Source organism: Myxine glutinosa, chromosome 13 (assembly GCF_964187855.1).
Source record: "Myxine glutinosa chromosome 13, kmMyxGlut1.1, whole genome shotgun sequence".
In the NCBI taxonomy this organism is placed as follows: domain Eukaryota; kingdom Metazoa; phylum Chordata; class Myxini; order Myxiniformes; family Myxinidae; genus Myxine; species Myxine glutinosa.
Window position 1 is genome coordinate 29,584,379 of NC_136273.1, and position 23,052 is coordinate 29,607,430.

At 43.7% G+C, this 23,052-nt stretch overlaps 1 long non-coding RNA gene across 1 annotated transcript; it reads right to left on the reverse strand.

Annotated features, from left to right (window-relative positions):
* Positions 1-1,765: 1,765 nt before the first annotated feature.
* LOC137438775 (uncharacterized) lies at positions 1,766-16,226 on the reverse strand. The gene is made up of 2 exons (XR_013621174.1): positions 15,989-16,226; positions 1,766-2,017 (listed from the first exon to the last, which is right to left on the reverse strand). It is a non-coding gene; the product is annotated as an uncharacterized LOC137438775 (long non-coding RNA).
* Between the last annotated feature and the right edge of the window lie 6,826 nt (positions 16,227-23,052).

Consider the following 23,052-nt stretch of genomic DNA (forward strand, 5'->3'; position numbering starts at 1 on the left):
TCACTCATGATGTACCAAAGTTTGTTCACGGCACTAACAAAAGCGGGGTCTGATGGGGTCTATGGGGAAGGGGGATTGGTTGCCCCCCAAAAGAGGTATTTGCTTTCTTCTCCGAAACTACACACACAATTTCGATGAAACTTGATACAATCTACATCACCCTTGATGTACCAATGTTTGTTCACGGCATTACAAAAATCGGGGTCTAGGGGGATCTACCAGGGGTCAAAGTGGGTCCAGGTTTGACCCCTCCCCCCCTCCCCCCCCCAGAAATATATATTTGCTTTCTTCTCCGAAACTACACACACAATTTCGATGAAACTTCACCACAATCTACATCACCCTTGATGTGCCAATGTTTGTTCACGGCACTAACAAAAGCGGGGTCTGATGGGGTCTATGGAGAAGGGGGATTGGTTGCCCCCCCAAAAGAGGTATTTGCTTTCTTCTCCGAAACTACACACACAATTTCGATGAAACTTGATACAATCTACATCACCCTTGATGTACCAATGTTTGTTCACGGTATTATAAAAATCTGGGTCTGAGGGGGTCTATGGGTGGAGAGGGGGAGGAGAGGTGGGGACTGCCCCCCAATATATATATATACATTTTGTTTGTTTATGTAAAGGCTTATGATTACATGAGTATCATTGTACATGCTGCCCTGTCTCCGAGCAACCATTGTAATTGGTTTAAAATACCGTGATACTGTTTAAAATACCTTTAATGGTGTAGTACACTGCTTTAATCTACCAGGTGAGCGCCTATTTATTTTATTACTTTGGCATGTCGTGTGCTATTGGGATTTAAATATTGAGGCAATAATTTATCAAAGGGAAAATGGGAGAGGGGGGCCCTGGCATCGATCTTTAGGAAAATTATTGGAAATAAAAGAGAAAGTTTTCTTTTTATATATAAAAAAAGGCTCGTCTCATGGAAGAACAAAGACAAAGTGCAAAGAGACAAGGTATCGTTTATATTGTGACAGTTCTATGAACTGTCACCTCCCGCAATGGTACACAACATACAGGCTCCAGAGTTAATTATTTATTAATTAAATGTTTCAGATAGCCCTACCTTTCGTCTCGTGGGTTTCAAAGGGAATATGCGTTGTGAGGGATAAGTTGGGTTCTTCCCCATATTTACCTCATCTTTTGCATTTTGGAGGCGGAGGCTCTCTCCTTGTCTGAGTCACAGTGAACTTTGTGTGCTGCACCCTCGTTTGCATATGCGTGCCAAAACCAAACTGCCGCCACCGCCGCAGTGGTGCCTCAACTGCAGTTTAACCACCACCGGACTACAAATCACCTCCAAGCCACAACAGGCTTTTTCAAAACCACCTTCCTCCACTGCAAGACCAATGACCAACATCACATTTTATTTGCTCACCATTCACTCGCGCTTGCGCCTCAACCATGGCTCAACCACGCCACCTCAACCACGTCTAATTGGTGTTCGTGGTTCATTAGCAACCTGCCGGACCGTGGAGTTATCTGGTTATCTGCGACCGGTGGCCTCAGGGCCTGTAGTGGGGAGGAGCCTGAGAAGTCCCCTCGTGGTAAACCCCCGAACCTCACGTCCATTCTCAAAAACACGGTCTCACACCTCCATTCTCATACTTCATTTGCAAACACTTCTCAACTCCTTACAGATTCCAACCCCTTACCACATTCACTCCACCAAATCTTACCACCAATTCATTCAGTAACACTTCAACGGCATCCGTCAAACATGGACCCTCTTTTATCACAGCAGAGCAGAGTTGCCAGCACTACCAACTTTATTCTCGCCACGGCCCGGAGCTATCAGCGCTTCCAGTATTCTTGCCACGGTCGAGCCCCCAGCGACGACTAGAACCAGAACTAAATTGATCGTCTCAGAGGCATCTGTCGTTGATTAGCAACCCATTGGGTCGCGAAGTTATCCGCGGCTCGTCGACATCAGGGTCATAGGTCAGGAAGCGGGTGCGAGAAGCTCCACCGCTACAGTCCCCCACCACCCAGACAGCTCGAACCTGTAACAACATCATTATTATTTTGTATGCAGCCTGTCCTGTTTCCAGTACGCTGCTACTCATTTTGCTGATCCCAGAAGGATGACAGGCTGGGTTGACACACGTGGTGTTATTTTACGGCATAGCAAGGGCTCAAACTCAAGAATACTGTTTGGTTTAACTCTCAAAAATCCATGTTGATAAATCTGCTTTGCGATTGTGCAGTTAGTCCCACAGTTGACAGTGCATGTCAGAGCAGAAACTCCACCGTGAAGTCCATGGAACTCCGAGATAGAATTGTGAGGAGGCATATAGATGTGGGGAATGGTATAAAACAATTTCTAGAGTGTTGAAAGTTCCCAAGAGCACAGTGAGCTCCATCATTAGGAAATGGAAAGAATATGAACTACCCAGACTCAACCTAGAGCTGGCCGTCCGACCGAACTGAGCAACCGAGCAAGAAGGACCTTGGTCAGGAAGGTGATCAAGAACCCAATGACCATTCTGACAGAACTACAGAGTTCCTTGGGTGAGATGGGAGAACCTGCCGGAAGAACAACAGTCTCTGCAGCACTTCACCAATCTAGGCTTTATTGGAGAGTGGCCAGATGGAAGCCACTCCTGAAAAAAGACACATGACAGCACGAAACAAGCAAGAAAGGGATGGTTTTATATGATCATTTCTTGTGACCATCCATCCTTACCTTGTTTACATATTTTTTGGAGTAACATCCCTTCATCCTTTTGCAAATTTACCTCCATCACTGAAGGTTGTTTTCACCCCTGTCTGTTTGTTTTGTCTGTCAGCAGGATAGCTCAAAAAGTTGTGGATGGATTTGGACGAAATTTGGTGGAGTGGTTGGGTATGTGAAAAGGAAGAGTTTATTAGATTTTGGTGAAGATCTGGATCCGCATCCAGAGATGCTTCACCATTGACAGATAGGGACAAAAACGATATATCGGATATCTCAAAAAGTTGTGGACAAATATCTGCAGCTTGATGGAATACTGCTCTCCCCTCTGGGCTGGTGCTCCTGCCTCACACCCAGCTCGGCTTCACTCTGTAGAAACCAAATCATTCAGAATCATTGGAATCTCCCACGATGAAGCTGATTGTGAAGGCCTTTCACTCTCTCAACGCAAACAGGTTGGTGGTCTTTCTGTCTTCGACCGACTCCTCTCCGGCCTTGCTCCCCCAGCTCTATCTGTGCTCTGTCTCCCAAATATTCCTACAGGTCGCACAAGATCTGCCAGCAACCCTCTTATGGTTAAACTGCCAAAATCAAGACTCTCTGCTCACCTTCACTCTTTCATTCCTCTTTTTTCCTGCCTCTGGAACTCCCACACTCTCTTCAATCCCACTCCTCCCTCCAGCTGTTCACCACCATCTCATATCTTCCCCCATCCAAAGCCTTGATCTTTTCCACCCCCGTTAATACACCCTAAATCCACCTCCTTGAAATTCCGTTTTCTTTCCGGAAACGGGATACACGCTCAACCCAAATTCAACTACCCAACTCAACCTTCCGTTGGAACGCAAATCCAACGGAAGGAAATCTCATTTCCTTTCACAAAGCCCGAAACAAGTGTGTGTCCACCCTCAGGAGAGCCAGGAAACAATATCTCACCGTTCTCAAGACCGAACTCTCTTATCTGTCTCCCTCTTCCAAATCCTGCTGGCGTCTGGTCAAATCTGTTTCTGGTGTTTGTTCCCCCTCCATCCCCTCCCTCACCTCAAATGGCTACATGGCTGACTCCGCACGTGAAAAAGCTGAATGCCTCAACTCTGTGTTTGCCTCTAAATCTTGTGTCCCAAACCCATCCCTCTCTGTACCAACCGTACCCAGTCGTACCCAGCTGCTCCTGGACTCTGTGTCCTTTCCTCCTGACAAGGTGGAAAAGTTTCTGTCAACCCTCGACTCTGATTCTGCAACTGTTCCTGACGGCATCAGCCCACAGGTCGTAAAATCATGTTCTTCCGCTCTTTCACTCCCTCTTTCTGTTCTCTTCACCCTCTCTTTTGCTCAAAGTCATCTGCCATCTGCTTGGAAATCAGCCAACATCACCGCTTTGCACAAAAAAGGTGCAAAAACAGATCCTAGCAACTACAGACCAATCAGCCTTCTCCCAATTATCAGCAAAGTCATGGAATCCATCATTGCTTCAGATATGAAATCTTTCCTCTTCTCCAATGGCTTGATCTCTGACCATCAATTTGGTTTCAGACCTGGTCACTCTACTCTGGACATGCTGCTTCTGCTTTCTCAACAATGGATGGAGGTCCTCAACGCCAAACAGGAAATTAGAGCTGTCTCCCTTGACATTTCACGTGCCTTCGATACGGTCTGGCACCCCGCTCTGCTCACCAAACTCTCCTCCTTTGGTATCCATGGAAATCTCCACGCATGGCTGGCGGACTTCCTCTCTGGTCGTAGTCAACGTGTGGCCCTGAATGGGTTTCTCTCATCTCCTCCTCCTGTTCAGGCTGGAGTTCCCTAAGGCAGTGTTCTGGGCCCTGTGCTTTTTCTGGTCTTCATCAATGATCTCTCTGACTCTCTTGAAAATCCTCTCTATCTCTTTGCTGACGACTCTACTCTCTGTCGCTCCATTCCTCATCCCTCAGATCGGCAGTCTGCAGCCTCCTCACTCTCTGCAGACCTGGACAAAATCACAGACTGGGCAAACAAATGGAACATGTCTTTCAATCCTGACAAATCTCACACTCTTACGATGTCTCTCCGAAAAGACCGACTGGACAACCCTCCCATCCACTTTCTGAATAATCCTCTCCAAGAAGTTCTGACACTCAATCTTTTGGGTCTCACTATCTGCCATGATCTTTCCTGGGAAAACCACATTTCAAATCTGGCCTCCAAAGCCAGTCGTTGACTGGGCATCCTCCGTCGTGCGAAGTCCTTCCTTGGTACACCTGAGCTCCTCACCACTTACAAGGCTTTCATCCGCAGCTCTATGGAATACTGCTCTCCCCTCTGGTCTGGTGCTCCTGCCTCACACCTAGCTCGTCTTCACGCTGTTGAAACCAAAGCGTTCAGAATCATTGGAATCTCCCGCGATGAAGCTAACTCCAAGGGCCTTTCACTCACTCACCGCAGGCAGGTTGGTGGTCTTTCCGTCTTCTACCGACTCCTCTTTGGCCTTGCCCCCCCAGCTCTCTCTGGGCTCTGTCCCCCAAATATTCCTACAGGTCGCACAAGATCTGCCTGCAACCCTCTTATGGTTAAACTGCCAAAATCAAGACTTTCTGCTCACCTTCACTCCTTCATTCCTCTTTACTCCCGCCTCTGGAACAAACTCCCTCACTCTCTTCAATCCCACTCCACCCTCCAGGTCTTTAAAACAGCTGTTCACCACCATCTCTTATCTTCCCCCATCCAAAACCTTGATCTTTTCTACCCCCACTAATTTCGGTCCCCTTGTGTTTTATACCTCTCCCCCCCCCCCCCCCCCTTCCCACGCCTCCTCCCCCCAAGCCCTCTCCCTCCCACACTTCTCCTTGCTCTCAAATGTTGTGTTTGTGTGATTCCCCTTCTCTCCCCATCTTGTCTTCCGCTCCCTCTTTTTATATATTTTGTTTGTCTGGTTGATTTGTTTGTGAAATAAATGTTAGCTCTTTCACGAGCCTCGATTCAGTATACAAAAAAACAAACAAACAAAAAAAAAAACCCCAACCATCTCCCTTCCACAGATCTCCTGATGTTCCTGTTCTGCACTGTTGTTGTGCTTCCCTCTCTCTCCCCCCCGTCCCCCTCCTCTTGACTCACACTCCCTTTATTATATGTTCCATGTGTTGGCTCTTACATGAGCCTCGACTAAGTATACAAAAAAAAATTACCAAGTGATTCTTCAACATGGAGTGATCGGGCCAAAAACGATATGTCGCATACCTGAAAATGTTGTGGACAGATTATGATAAAACTCGGTGGACGAGTTGTTTAGGAGACAAGAAGAAGCTGATTCGATTTTGGTTCAGGTCCAAATCCAGATCTGGCCTATCAGTGGGATACAAAACATAAACTGTTCAGCCAGGTGGAGGTACCGAGTGCCCTTCTCGTATTGCATTTGGGTCCGTTTGTTTGTCCGCACAGAACGTGAGTACTGAGTATGCCTTTGTCTGCAACCGTCGGTCCGAGTGCCAATACATTTTCACCATCGGAGGGCCTCCCCGCCTCCTCCTGCATAATTTTATAACGATATGACGTCATAGGTCACGTGGTACGGGCATCATGTTGGAAAAGCCGAAAAACTTTGCACCTCGATATCTCCGAAACCGCTCCAAAGGAAAAAAAAAATGAAACGTGGCTCATTGTCAAGTACTCCCCAGGGGGATTCATGATGATGTCATCTGTGCATTCATTATGACGTCATGATTAGACAAGTACAACGCTCGATCCGATCGGTTTGAACAATCTACGCAAAAATTGTATGGACGAATTTAATTGCTGACGTCATCGGTCACGTGGTTCAGCAGCCGTCTTGAATCGAACATAAATCGACGTCGTCGATAAACCACACAAACACAGCAGCTAATAAACACCACACAACCACATCCGGCGATGGTCTGCAATCTCCGGCTGCTCTTTCTTGTTTCAATGTTTTTATTACCTGTACCTGTACAGGTGATTCGTAAAGGAATAACCTTTCTATGCTTCTTGAGGAGGTTTATTTATTTATTTTTCACTTTGTTCTGAGTCGAGCATGTCGTTCCGAGAACTTTCTGAACGTCCGTCGCAAGTTGAATCGTCACGAACACGCGGAGACGCCGAGCAAGTCCGAGCGAAGACAGCGACCACTCGGACGTTCGTTTTACGTCAAATATCGACATGAAATACGTGCGTCGAGTCCCCGACACGCGATAAAGCAAACGACGTTCTTATCAGATTTGTGCAGCAGGACGTGAAACTGCACTCACGTTGCATTTTCCATGGACGTTCGAACGAGCGCGAACCCCGCCGTTTGTGCTTTCTCAGCCAAAGCTTTGACTTATGAGAAAGAGCTACGCGGTGACGTCTTTGGTCACATGACGTGGGACGCATTACGTGGGTGACGCGATCATGGTCCACTTCGTGAAGACCCCGTGCTTGTGCAGAACCCAAAAAAAAAACCAACCCCAAACCCTTTCGGAAAAGGTGAACATGAAAATATTCGTTCGTTATGACGTCATAATTCGACAAATACGACACTTATTCGATCATTATGATTTTTTTCTTCTCAGCAACTGTTGGTCTGATGGACACGAAATTTTCACCATATAATTAATTAATATAATTTCTGATGCCTCCTCCTTTAGAATATTTTTATGATGATCATGACGTCATAGGTCATGTGGTACAGGCACCATCTTGGAAAAACCGAAAAACGTTGCACCTCGATATGTCCAAAACCGCTCTATGGAAAAAATTGAAACGTGGCTCATTGTAAAGAACTCTGCATGGGGAATAGGTGTTGTTAACGATGACGTCATTGGTGCCATAATTATGACGTCATAATTCGACAGGGACAACGCAACGACAAGGACAAGTATAATCAGTTTGAAATTTCTTGAGAGTGATCTATGCAACGATTATGTTAGAGAATGTAAATTATGATGTCATCGCTCACGTGGTCTGGCAGCCATATTGGATCAAAGGAAAAAACTGCCGTTCGACTCTCTGTCGCTCCATACCTCATATCTCAGATCGGCAGTCTGCAGCCTCCTCACTCTCTGCAGACCTGGACCAAATCACAGACTGGTCAAACAAGTGCAACATGTCTTTCAATCCTGACAAATCTCACACTCTCACTATGTCTCTCCAAAAAGACCGACTCGACAACCCTCCCATCTACTTTCTCAACAATCCTCTCCAAGAAGTTCTGTCGCTCAAGCTTTTGGGTCTCACTATCTGCCATGATCTTTCCTGGGAAAACCACATTTCCAAGCTGGCCTCCAAAGCCAGTCGCCGACTGGGCATCCTCCGTCGTGCGAAGTCCTTCCTTGGCACACCTGAGCTCTTCACCACATACAAGGCTTTCATCCGCAGCTCAATGGAATACTGGTCCCCCCTCTGGGCCGGTGCTCCTGCCTCACACCTAGCTCAGCTTCACCCTGTAGAAACCAAAGCGTTCAGAATCATTGGAATTTCCCGCGATGAAGCTATCTCCGAGGGCCTTTCACTCACTCACCGCAGACAGGTAGGTGGTCTTTCTGTCTTCTACCGACTCCTCTCTGGCCTTGCTCCCCCAGCTCTCTCTGTGCTCTGTCCCCCAAATATTCCTACAGGTCGCACAAGATCTGCCAGCAACCCTCTTCTGGTTAAACTGCCAAAATCTAGACTCTCTGCTCACCTTCACTCCTTCATTCCTCTTTACTCCCGCCTCTGGAACAAACTCCCCCACTCTCTTCAATCCCACTCCTCCCTCCAGGTTTTTAAAACAGCTGTTCACCACCATCTCTTATCTTCCCCCATCCAAAACCTTGATCTTTTCTACCCCCACTAATTTCACCCCAAATCCTCTTTTTTGGATACCGACTTCTTTCCTGGAAGTCCGAGCAGTGTCCATGTGTTTTACCTTTGGACCCAAATGCAAGGCGTTTGCCTTGGAAACGCTCAGTTGAATATAGGATGACAATAGTTACCTGAAAAGGCCATATTCACATACGAAGGTTGCTTTCATGTATCAGGGAAGGTCAACCGGCACATTGTGAGGATCTGCGACTCTGAAAACCCCCACGTGGTCCACAAATACGCAACAGTCCAAAGGTCAATGTGTGGCGTGGCCTTCTCCGTGACTGCTTGGTGTTTCCATTTAATTTCCTGGTCGCTGGATTGGCCAAGACGGGCCCCCATGATCACCGGACATAACCCCCCTTAATTTATTTATGTGGGGGTTTGTCAAATATGTTGTCTACAACACCAAGGTGGAAAACCTGCAGGATCTTCGTTCCTGGATCACAGCTGCATGCGCACAGGTGGACGCAAACATGCTGAGCCGAACAAACTCGGGTACCACCTTGATGTCCTGCACGCAACAAAAGGAGCTCACATTGAAGTGTATTGATGGTTTGCACAAAACGTTATGAGTTACTGTATCATATAAATCAAAGGGTATCGTTGTATCATTCGTGATTCTAAATATATTTACAACCAAAGTTGTCCGGCTCTTTTGGAACAGCCTGCACAGTAGATCCGGCCTGTCATTACCTCCGCCAAAGATGGGTGGACGTTGTGTTTTTATGCCTGTTTGACTGTGAACAGGATATCTGAAAAAGTTGTGGATGGATTTGGACTAAATTTGGGGGAGAGGTTGGGTATGTGACAAGGATGAAATGATTAGATTTTGGTGACGATTCGGATCCGGATGTGAGAACTTTTACAAGTGATTCTTCACTATTTCAATTTCCATTTCATGGTTTAATTTAACCATTCAACACTTGAAACAAGTTAACAAATTAATAAGAACAACATATATTTGCCAATAAAGTACATAATAGTTAAAAACTAAATGGCGTACATTTTTTACAACCAGTGGCTCAAGGTAAAAACAACCAAAGTCTGTCTTTGAATGTCTTCTCAATTCTCATTTCCTCAAGTATCTTGAATCTCACAGTCCTTTATGTGACCATCAATATGGATTTCGCAAAGCAAGATCTACCGGTGATATCCTTTCTTACATTAAGAATCTCTGCGCATCTTATCTGAGAGACTTTGGGGGATTTTTTGTTGTGGGCCTTGATATCTCAAAAGCCTTTGACAGAGTTTGGCATCGGGGTCTGATATCCAAACTTCCCTCTTTTGGCTTTCCTCCTTCACTCTGCTCTCTCATATCAAGCTTTCTCTTTGACTGCTCTATCTCTGTAATTGTTGATGGTGCAACATCTCCCTCCTTCCTTTTCAACAGCAGTGTCCCTCAGGGTTCTGTCCTGTCTCAAACACTCTTCCTTCTTTTTATCAATGACCTTTTTTTCTTCTCCAAATAACCAAATGCACTCGTTTACTGATGAATCGACATTACATTCCTCCATGTTTTCCCATCTGCCTCATCTTCCCTCACTTGATCTATATCTCGTTTAATGCTTCTAAAACCCAAATTGTTCCCATCTCTCTCTAAAACTCTGCTCAACTCTCCAATCTCCTTTGAAAGCTCCACAATTACACCATGTGATTCAATAAACCTACTAGGTATTACCCTAACATCAAGTTTATCTTAGAATCCACACATTACGCAAATAGTTAAGTCTGCCTCAAAGAAACTCGGAGTCCTGTTTAGATGTCGAAGATTCTTCTCCTCTCAACAGTTGCTTCAACTATATAAAGGATGAATTCGTCCTTGTATAGAGTCCTGCTCTCACATCTGGGGATAGTCAGGTTCACTATGTCAATAAATTATATTTCGTTCAAAATCATGGTAGATTAGCAAACCTATACATTTTTGGAAAGGTTATAGCATAAGGAAACTAAAAATCAATGTTTACATTTGGAGAGATACCTGTATGGCGGCCATTTTGGATTTTCAAAATGGCCACTGTAAAATACATATTTTGTTCTATTTCTGCCTCTAATTACCCTAAAAACTTTTTAAAATATACTAAACCTATATTTTCAGGGACAAGGAATCCAATGAAAGTATCAAATTAGTGCTATGGGGAATGGTAAGACACGAATCAAAGGTTTTGAATTGCAAAATACTGTCTTTATATTCGCGATAAGTTGCATAATCAAATACATGTTATCATTTTGTACAGGCAGTTAATAACATCAAAATGTGTCACAATAATTCATATCACCAAACATACACAGGCAGTCAGCAAAATCATATATACACATGTAGTCAGTATAACTTCACATCTACACAGGCAGTCAATGACAAAATATACACAGGCAGTCAATGGCATCAAACATACACGATTACAGAATATACCATTTAGAGTTCGTCATCACTGTCCTGTGTGTCGTATCCGACAATATAGTCCGCATCGTTTTCACAGTCCGTTCCACACAAGCAAAGGTCGGTCAAATTGATTGGCAAATCGAATTGATCGAATCGAATTCGATGAATCGAATCGAATCGATCGAATTGGTCGAATGGTCGATCGAAGCGATTGGTCGAATGGTCGAATTGGTCGAATGGAATTGGTCGATTGGTCGAATTGGTCGAATCGAATTGGTCGGAATTGGCAAATGTAAGCATTGATTTTCAGATTTTCCATGTAATAACGTTTCCAAAAATGTATAGGTTTGCTAATCTACCATGATTTTGAACGAAAAAACATAGTGAACCTGACTAGGAGGTCGAGCTCCACATACTCGGCAGAATTGAATCCAATGTAATCTGACTTATCAACTCTCCCAATCTGACTTCAAAACTCGACCCACTCGAATTACACCACAAAGTTATCTCTCTTTCTCTTTTCTACAGATATTACTTCGGTTTCTGCTCCCAAGAACTTGCTGCTTGTGTACCTCCATTAGCCAGACCACGGAATGCTCAACAAGCCACGACATCGCATAATTATTGTGGCCATTGGCAACTCGAGGGTGGGCCTTTAAGATGTTTGTTTCTTCCCCTCCACTGAAAAACTTTGGAACTCTTTACCTTCTCATGTCTTTCCAAAAACTTATCATCTTCCCCTTTTCAAAAAGCAGATTTTTACTTCCTCAAAAACTCTTAGACTATTCTCTCTTTCTTCACTTTTCTATCAATGCAGTTATTAGTCCCCTACCGGTGTACACCGGAGGAGGACTATAGGTTTGCAAGCTGCCCCTCCGTCTGTCCGTCCGTCAGTCTGTCAGTCCGTCACGCAAAGAACAGTTTTCCGGACTTTTTTTTCTAAACGCTTAATGCTAATGATTTCAAACTTGGTACATGGTTTCCTCATGATAAGTTACAGATAAAGTTCGAACTTCACGACGTTTCGATCATTTTTGACAAAGGTATGTTTTAATTTCCTTTAAAAAAGATTTTCTCTGCAATAATAGGACCGATTGAGATCAAATTTTCACCATAGGGGAGACTCGGTCTGTAGAATATTTTAATGGCAATTATGACGTCACAGGTCACGTGGTTCAGCCGCCATATTGTTTTTCGTGAAAACACGAAAAACCCTTTTTCTCTGCAACGGCTGAACAGATCGAGGCCAAACTTTGCAGGCAGAATCGCATACCCATGACGAACAAAAAAGTCAGCGAGCGTGACGTCATGCATAACATGGTTTCAGAGTTATGACGTTTTTAAGCATGAACCTTTAAAACCGAGCCCCTCCCTCATTTTTGATCCAATCGAGGGGAAACTTCACAAATCTGTTCAGCATGTCAGTCTAGTAAAATGTCCTTTTGGAATTTGTGATAGGGCACGTGGTTTGGCAGATATCGTTAATTAAACGAAAATATTTTTTAAAATGGATATCTCTTGAATCGCTAATACCTCAGACCGTGAGTTGGTAATTATATAATTCACACAGTGCAATACGTGCAGGCTGCTCCACGGAGCGACCTTGCGGGCTTATCAACGAGGCGAGGCGTGACACACATGTGTCTCAGCATACCTCAGATCAAGTTTGAAAACCAGCATCAACCGTGCATAAATTTGCATATTCGATCATTTTTGACAAAGTTATGGCACTTCGAACTTTAGTAGGGGACATGTATTGCAGCGCAATACTCAGAATGCTTGTTTTATTTGAGGCCTGGCCTCGATGAGGACGATAGAGTCCGTGACTCGAGCCTTTAACATAAAAACTTTTTTTTTACAGTACTGTACAATGTACATATATTTGGGTGGAATCAATGGATTTCATGGAAAACCCTAACAAAACAATGAATTGCGCTATTCTTATACCTGCAATTGAGAGATTAGGCCAAAATGATAGCACGATATTTCAAAAGGTTGTGGACGTGTTAGTGTTATGAGAAAACTGTGGATGAGTTGGGTGTGTGATCATTTTCACCTGTGAGCGTTCATTACCTCCACCACCAAAAGCCTGGTGTTGGCTTAACAGATAAGGTGGCTGGCTTGAGATCTTAGCGTCCTGAGTTTGAGCCCCTGTTGGGCTGATGAATAACACCAGCTGGGTTGACTCAGCCTATCATCCTCCCTCAGAAATAATACAACCAGCTGAAATTTATTTCGCCAAGTATGTCGATCGGTTCAGTTCGTTTGTGTCTGTCCGCTCACTTATAATCGCCTACAGGTCACAATTTGAAACCAATCTTCACGAAACTTCAGAAAATTGTGGAGTTGGTCATAAGAAAGAAATCTACTTATTTTGAATCAAAAGGTCAACATAGGCCAAAAGTAAACAACTCCCAAGATGATCTTGAACCTCGATTTTCATCCGATTGACTTGAAATTTGAAGAGGATTTGCAAATCAGATCACTGAATCCAACCTCAAATTATTTTTGAGGTCAAAATGTGCCAAAAGGTCAACATAGGCCAAGTTTCTAAAATTGTCAATTTTCATCCGATTGACTTGCCATTGGAAGAGGATTTTGGTCATTTTGGTCATTGAATTCAACTACCAAGTATTTTTGAGGTCAACATAGGCCAAAAGGTCAACATAGGCAAAAAGGTCAACATAGGCCAAAAGGTCAACAACCTTTTCAAATTTCTAAAATCCTCAATTTTCATCCGATTGACTTGAAATCTGAATAGGATTTGCATAACAGCTTACTGAAACCAACCACCAACTATTTTTGAGGTTAACATAGGCCAAAAAGTCAACATAGGCCAAAGGTCAACCACTTTTTCAGATTTCTAAAATCCTCAATTTTCATCCGATTGACTTAAAAATTGAATGGATGTTACAAATCAGGTCACTGAATTCAACCACCAATTATTTTTGAGGTCAAAAGGATGCTCCACTGAGTGCCATTCTGCTTTATTATCTTTTGGCAAGCGTCGCTCCATGAGTGATTTTTCATTCTTTGACTACTGAGCTGAACCTTAATTTGCTTTTGTTCATGAATACCACCCTGAGATCCTCTTTGTGTTTTGCCTGCGCATGTTCCGAGTGAGTCACAACCTTTTCGAAATGTTCAAGTCAACACGGAATTTGGTTTGTTGAACAAAATGGCGTCCAATGTTAAAAAGTTCGTCCAATGTTAAAAAGTTCGTCCAATGTTAAAAAGTTTGTCAGCCGATTGTTATGAAAATTTAATGAAAATCCGATGCCGATTGTTATGAAAATATGAAAACTGATAAATAAAATGATAACATTTGATGTAGAAAAAGGAAATAAAGTAGAATAAAATAAAGAAATATAAAATTAAAATAAAACAACATGAAAAATTCAGTTCAATTCGTTCAGGTTGCTGGCGATAACTCTCCAACTCTTTCCAAAAGACACCGTGGTATTTTTTTTAACGTCCACCAACTAATGCAAGCAGACGGGATTGCCGGCTTAATGCCCATCCGAGGGATGCACACTTCAAATGCAGTCAGTGCTGCTCTGCCAACTTTATAAGGGGTGAAGCCACTGCCCCCTTTAGGTTAGAGCAGGAAATTGTTATTTGTTTAGACTTTAGGGTGTCGGCGATACCTTGTGTACTTTTCACAAAGAACAACTTGAGAAGTTAATGTCTACAGACTAATGTTGGCAGACGAGACACCCAGTTTAATGTCTGTATCCAAGAGAGGGCAGACACATTTATGAAGCACTCTGCCTGTTGGAACACGAGGGTGATAGTGCGACGTTTTTTGCTGGGCCCAGGGAGACACATACCAACATAAAAGGGAGTCCTACTTTAGTTATATCTGGAGTATTTTGTTTAGTTAAGTTATTCCATCCCCTAGCCCTCGTATCAGTGGGTATGCATTGTGAGTGTAGATAGACCTATTGTTCTTTTCGTCATCCTCAAACCTCATTCACAAACCTCATTCTCAAGCTCCATCCTCAAACTTCATTCTCAAAAACTTTTAATTCTCAAACACTTCTCAGCACTTTGCAGATTCAAACCACGTACAACGTTCACTCCACAAATCACAACACGATCCCCAGGGATCCATCCAGCAACACTTCAATGGAATACACCGGATACGGCGCCATCTTTAGCACAGCAGATTCGGGCTAGCCAATCAGAGTGGCTGGATCGCGGAAGGCCAACGTGGGAGAAGACAGAAGTGGGGCCATAAAATGCCCGGTGGAGTCGAGACAGCAGAGTTTGTGTTGTTGAAGAGTTTGAAAGAGCTATGTTGGAGACTTGAGTTGAGATGGAAATGTAAGAAGTTGTTTTCTGGAGGAGTGGAGAATTTGAGAGTTCAAAAAGTTGAGTTGGAGACTTAAGCTGTTAGTAAATCGAGCGGAGGTGGTGTTCGAGTGGAGGAATTTGAGAGTTCAAGGTGAACCACAAATGTTGAACGTCACGGAACGAGCGCAGAGCACCAAGCTGATCATGCACAGGGGACTCCATGGAACGAGTGCTGGGCACGTGACAGTATGGGTGCGGAGATGCGGGCTCCCAGGTGTATTTGTCAACCCCAACCTAACCCTAACAACCCTAACCCTAACAACCCTAAACCCTAACAACCCTAACCTAACCCGAACAACCCCAATCCTAACCCTAACCCTAACTCTAACCCTAACAACCTTAACCTTAACCCTAACCCTAACCCTAACAACTGCTGACCAGCAGAAGCTTATTGCCACATTCAAGCAATAAAGAGTCCTCCGTAATATGTGATTTCAATTCAGTATCAGACAACTCCATCTTGGGGACTCCAGTTTTCACCAAGCACCCGACATTCACTCCACAACCTTTGTAGTTGCAACAATCACCTGTCAATGCTTTGCTCCAAAACCCATCAGATACTGCTCCAGCAGCCCTCAGCACCCACATCTTGCCACCTTTCGAAGGTGACCTGCAACATCTTGCTACGTGCTCTACCAGATTGCAAAAATAACTGCATCTCAGTGCAGTTCCCACTTTTCCCACATCCCACATCCCCACTTTTCTCTTATACACGTCCTTACAGTCCATTGCTCTATGGCCATCCCATACCTTTCACATGCAAAACACCAAAACGCTACTCCATAGTCTTCTCATCTCCTTTCATGATGACAGGTTTATTCTCCATTCTCTGAGCCCGAGCATTGCCACACTGAACAACAGTTGGCAGATGTCTGGTATGAGTCATAACGGAAAGATCTGCAACTGTGGCCAGCTCTGAAATTATTTTTATGGTGCCGTCTCACGGAAATGAACAGATAAATCCCCCGAGCACGGAATAACAAAATTGGTCAACAGGTCACCTGGGTTGTCAAACGTCTGGTCGGTCATCGAGAGTTCAACCCACTGCAATAAGTAATTTAACAATGTAACTATTAACTGTTCAGGGCTGTCCCCTAACTCTGGTTTGGCACTCCTGAACTCTCGGTCCCTTACTCATCCTCAGTTATATCATGCTGTTTCAAAAACACTTGTTACCTCCGCCACCAAAGGTGGATGGAGGTTATGTTTTCACCCCTGTTTGTCTGTCCGTTTGTCTGTCTGTCTGTCCGTTTGTGAACAAAATATCTCAAAAAGTTATGTATGGACTTGGACGAAACTTGGTGGACCGGTTGGGTGTCTGGCAAGAAATAATCGATTCAATTTTGGTGAAGACCCGGGTCCGCATCCAGCTCGTATAAATTTTTAAGTGATTCTTCACCATTGGGAGATAGGGCCAAAACAATACATAGCAGGATATCTCAAAAAGATGTGGACGGGTTTGGACGAAACTTGGTGGACTGGTTGAGTGTCGGACAAGGACTATTTGATTAGATTTTGGTGAATATCTGAATGTGGATTCGGATATGAAAATTATTTATTTTTAAGTGATTCTTCACCATTGGTAGATAGGGCCAAAAACTATACATAGCAGGATATCTCAAAAAGTTGTGGATGGATTTAACGAAACTTGGTGGACCGGTTGTGTGTGTGACGAGGAAGAATCGATTCAATTTTGGCACAGATCTGAATATGGATTCGGATCTGAGAATTATTTATTTTTTAAGTGATTCTTCACCATTGGGAGATAGGGCCAAAAACGATACATAGCAGGATATCTCAAAAAGTTGTGGACGGATGATTTTGATTAAATGTGATTCTGTATTGTGATTTTCTGGTTTACTCTGGGATACAAAACGTAAACTGTTCACCTGGTGGATGGATGCTCTCTACTGAGTGCTGTTCGAGTTTTAACCTGTCATAATAGACAGCTGCTACATCTGACAAAGCTGGAATACTCATGGAATGCTTTTCCGGTTAACAAAGCACGTGAGGTGGCCCATCCTGCCCTGTCCCACCTGCTGTTACAAGCAATATGCTCCTACCTCAGAAAGTAACTGTCTAGTCTACCACATCTTTCCTCTTGGCAAAAGCTGGGAACTTCGGAGTTCTGGTAGGTGTAAAGGTACTCATATTCTCAGGGCGACGAGCTTAAGCATTATGTACCTCGAGACGCTTAAAATTCCTCTTTGGCTTTTAACATTCTCATCTTCCTTTCAACCTAACCGTTTTGGTCTCCAGCCTTTCATCTTCCTTTTCAGGCTCAAGTCTTTTCAGCTCCCTTTCAATCTCCGTTTCTAAGAGCTTTTTCTTTCTCTCTAAAGTCTACTGTTCAGGTACAAACTGCTGCTGCTCCTCTAAACCTACATTGCTTCAGATCTCCAGCAATCTCTCCATCGTAAACTCATCTCTCCAGAATGGACCAATCCATGCTTCGCATCGCCCTTCACCAATCGCTGGTACATTATCTGACATTCAAAGACTGTTGATGCCAACAGAGGGATATGGCGGCCAAAATGTAGGATTATTGTAATGGTAAAAAAGTGCAAGAATCAAAGTGTGCGAAAAAGTGCAAGAAAAAATCACACTGAAAAAGTGCAAGACCCATGAACAAAAGCCTACGGTGCACCTTGTACACTTAAAAGATGAACAGTGTGATTGCGAAACACACATTTAATGCACTGTTAAAAACTAACTCGACACCTGTTATCCATGTCACCCTCCGCCACGGTTATATCAGAACAAGCTGATTTGTCACATGGGCACGGATTGCTTAACCCCAATATAGGGCCGTTCAAAAATTACAGAATGCTATTTTAGGGAGGCAAATACAGCGCGTGCTGACGGGCTTGATGAAGCCTTACTACAAAAAATTATTCGACGTATGATTCGATTTTTCCAAGCAAAGCCAAATGCTGCCCGATTCGAGTAATGCTCGACTCACCAAAGCCAATGGACATCCGATGCAACAAACCCGGGCAGTGTATAACCAGCACAGGCCTACAGGCCTGATGTCGTCTTAGGCCCATCAGAAAACCAAGATGGTGGCCATACTATTTCGTCTTGGTACTATGCTGGGTGGAGTCGAGCAACAAATGTGAGTGGGTTCCGGCAGCTGTCCGTCCAATGAGTGCACGTTTCAAAAATCGACCCTCAACAATAACGTGGAACTCTTGTGGACCAGCTGCAACATGTCGCAGGTAAAAATACCTGACGCCTCCTACGAGTTTTAATATCCAAAGAGAAATAAATTCAGTTGGTGGATCATCGTAGCCAGGCCTGTGCTGGTGGGATAGTCTGGAGTAGAGATTGCATTGCACCTTGCATTGCATTCCTGCCTTTAAGCTGTCTATATCTTGGGTTCCAAAGGTGAAAGCTGAATGTTGTTGTGAAACGATTATGTCAAACCACCTGTAGAGGCCATTTTCCCCCGCAGACAGGGGTTGGCCTTTTTTTGGGCACCCAGCCCTTTTTGAAGCAATGTTTTACAGCTGGATGCCCTTCCTGCCACCAACCCTGTTAGTCACCTCTTGCGACAACACAGGAAATTACCAGTGAACTGATACTCAATTTGCCGACCTCGGAAGGATGACAGGCTGAGTCAACCCCCCCGGTGTTAATTCAGCGATCGACCGGGATTCGAACCCTAGGATCCCAAGCCAGCACCCTAACCGCTAAGCCAACACCAGGCTCGCCAATATACCAATATGTCGGAGAAAAACAAAACAAGTGAGTGGTTAATAATGTTGAGAAAGTTAATTTCCTTAATCCCAGTCATCCATGCAGTATTATGAAAGCGAGGTCACATACTCAATTTAAAACATTTAACAATGTCCCTGTACTTGAATGTCCAGCCCAACCCTGTTCCTCCCTCAAACTACACCTGTTATTGCTTCCTTTGCTCATGTGTCATTTTGAGCTGCCTTTTTACCCTCACCTGAGGAGAGGATATTGCATTTGGGTCAGTTTGTTTGTCCGCACAGAATAAATATGATTTTCTCTGCAACCGTTAGTCCGATTGATAGGAAATTTTCACCATAGGTGCAACTCCACCTGCAGAATTTTTTAATGATAATTATGAAGTCATAGGTCACATGGTTCGGCCGCCATCTTGGAAAAACCGAAAAAATTTGCACCTCTATATCTCCGAAAGCGCTGAATAGAAAAAATTGAGACATGGCTCATTGTAAAGAACTCTCCCTGGGGAATAAAATATGTTAATGATGATGTCATAGGCGCCTCCATTATGACGTCATAATTCGACAAGTACAAAACTTCATCCGATCAAGATGAAATTTCTTGAGCATAATCTAGGAAAAAATATGACGTCATCGGTCACGTGGTTCGTACGCCATATTCGTTTTAATACAAAAGCCTTAAAAACCACTGAAAATACATCCTGGTGAGGGTTTGCAATCTCTGATTGCTCTTTCTTGTTACTTTTATAAAGCCCTCTTTGCTCATTTTCCTCCTGTTTATCCCACCCACACACCCTGATCATTTTCATAAACGGAAGTCTGCAGTCTATCATTCATTCCATGACCATTTCTTCCTCCATATCTCCAGCAGCTGCTCCTCCATGCTGTGCTTCTTCCTTTCCTGTTCCTCTTCCTCGTAGTAATTTTACTGTGGTTCCCATTTCTCCACCTCTGTCATTTCCCACTCTATTTTCCATCTTCACTGACATGAATTACCCGTTTCTGTCCAACACGTGTTTTCCAACTCGACTCCTATTTTTAATACTCAATCCTCCAGAAAAGCCAAACACATTAACGTGTACAACCGCAAAATAGCTTGCGGTGATTTATTTATCCACTCATTTATTGACACTTTTTACAAAGTTACTTTTAGCAAATGAAACAATCCACCGGTTTCAAAGAGATTAAGTTGGAGGGTTAAAAAGATGGTGTGTCAATAAGTCTGGGCATCCTGAGCAAATGACAATTTTTTCTCACCTCCGATCTAATGTCCAGCCAGTTTGTAAAAGATGGGCCAAAACTTTTCCTCGACTGGGCCCACAAGAAGGTGGGAGTAATTGGAGCCTGGCTATTTGAAATGTTAAATAATGCTGAGGGTTCAGTTCATATTGCTCTTAAATGGAGTGTTCATGATGTCAATGAAAATTGATGTTAAAATATAAGGGATGGGGAGAGAGGATAATTTCATTACATTCGTTCATTAGGTTTTTAGAAATGATCAACATCAATGAACCTCAGACCACCCACTTTATACATATAGATTTCGGTTTATAAAAATAACACACAGCAAACAAATAAAAGAAGTCCAAGTGGACCCTACTTCCCAATTTTGATGTAAAACAGGAAAAAAAGAGTCCTCCTGAGTGATGTTGCACTTGCGATCCGCACACCTTCTCACGCCAAGAGGCCAAGCCAGACGCACGCGGCCTTTTTTACAGACTAATTATTAGGTCCTGAAACCAGTCCGACAGCTGAAGGGGTGTGTAGCATTGGGGGAAGAGTTTGAAACAGCAAAAGGTATAAGTATTTATTTCTTTTTATATATAAGTATATATAATATTTATATATAAGTATAAAAAATTTCTCTTTTGTGTCCTTCCCCCTCTCTCCCCATCTTGTCTGCCGCTCCCCTTGTTTTTTGTGTTTTGTGTGTCGGTTTGTCTTTTTGTGTGATTAATGTTAGCTCTTTCACGAGCCTCGATCTTGTATACAAAAAAAAAAAAAAAAAAAAAAAAGAAGTATATACAGTACATATATTTCCTCCTGTTTATATATTATATATATGTTTATGTATATATATATATATATATATATATATATATATATATATATATTGCGGTTTTGCCATAAAGGCAAACCCCCTATAGTTAATTGCACGACAACATGTAGCCTGCAGTAGTTATTTATTTATTATTGAATGTAATGATTAGCTCCCTTTCCATTGTGTAATAATCGAGACCAAATATGCATTGATTTAGGCAGGATTTCAAACCTTTGTGTGGTTGAGGGAAGACATTTTCATGTGCAGGAAGGCGTGGCCAAAAGCGAAGCCCACGTCACCAGCAAGTGACCAAATAGGGGTCGTGGACACGTCACCAGCAAGCGACCAATGGTGGGTAGTGAAACCTCCCCAAATGAAAGAGGGAAGGAGGAATGAAACCTTCCTATGGGTAGGAAGGATTGAATGCCCACACGTGACCAACCTCAGCCAATGGGAGGCTGTGGAACATTCTGGAAGCTTTTTGGGTCTGCAAAAAAACCCCGCCCATCGCATTTTCGCCCCTCTCGCTTCGCCGACGCCCCTCTCGTTTCGCCGACACCCCTCTCAGGTCTGACTTCGCCAACGCCCTTTGTCTTTTCACCGACCTGCAAGTGTTGATCTCGCTCTGATCCGGCCACCTTCTCTGACCTGCAAGCGAACTCACTCTCTTGGCATTGACCTCTCCCACGATTCTGCTCGAAGCTGGTTGTCCGAAGTGCTGGTTCATCTTTCCTGGGCAGCAATTCATCCGAGCTGAAACTCGTCCAACCTGCGCTTCAACCTGTCGTTCGTGCTGACTTTGAGGCGGCGGTTCGGACCTTACTTCACCCAGGCTACACGTCCGGATCGAGGATCGAACTGCGCACTGCACACACCAAGTGGCCACCCTCGAGTCAATCTCTGCACATTTCCCGGTACAGGAATTAACTGGTGTGTGTGATTCCCCGTGTGTGAGTGTGTGTCGGCGCCTGTTGGGTTTAATTAGGTAAGGAATTGATAAGGTTGCATCTTCGTCTCTTTTTCTCTGTGCCTTCCAAATAAAAGGCTGTACATTTTTGTTGTTAAACCTGTTCGGGTACGTCTTTTCTCCATTGGCCAAGCATCGTCCAAGACCGAATTTGGCTTGAATCAGGCCCGACAATCACGCAAGGTAACGCCGCTTTCCGCACCATGTAGATTGCTCGGCACAAAATAAGGTGTGTGGAAAGCGAGGGTTTAACCACCGATTTCTTCGGCAGCGTGTCTTGAAGGTATTTGGGATTCTTTGACCAGCAAACGCTGCGGCGTGTGGCTGGGAGGTTGGCGGTTGAAGTTGCTTAGCAACCCGTTGATCACGAGCTTAGTCGCGGTCGGCGGCCTGCGTGGACCCAGAGTTTGAGGGGGAGCGGGGTAATAAACTCCCCTTAGTACGTCGACAAACCCGGGATCCGCAACAATATGTGTCACGCTACCAGATTCTTGTACCAGTTGCTCAAATTATGGATTTAGAGTTCTACCTGCAGCATTAAAGTACCAACCCTGTACCTCCATAAAATAGCAGGGTTGGTCAAATTGGGCAATTACAAATGCATGAAAACAAAAATTTTAATATACATGTGTTACCCAAAATGCCAAGTTTTCCAACTTTTCATGCCAGGAAATCTAGAAAATTTCGCAAAAAATACCAACCAGTAATTTACAATCGGAACCAATTTCTAGGGTTCTAAAGGTTTTTTTCAAGCATGATGTTGGACAAGTAAAGTAAATAAAAGTACCATAAGAGTTATTGGCCGAGTGCCAATTTTTTTGGCAGCTTGCCAATATTCTGTATTTTTCACTTTTTCCGAGCAAATAAGTTGTGACCAGCACTGATTTTAATTGGAATTTATGGGAAACAAACACGCTCATGTTTCTTCTACTACTGCTGTATTTATTATGTGCAGCATAATCTGCATTGAATCTTCAAGCATAATCTGCATTTAATCTTCAAGCATAATCTGCATTGCAACTGTGCACAAATACTGTAAATCCTCGCCCACCCCCCCCCCCTCCCAATCTGTACGCTAGCCCAAGCTGTC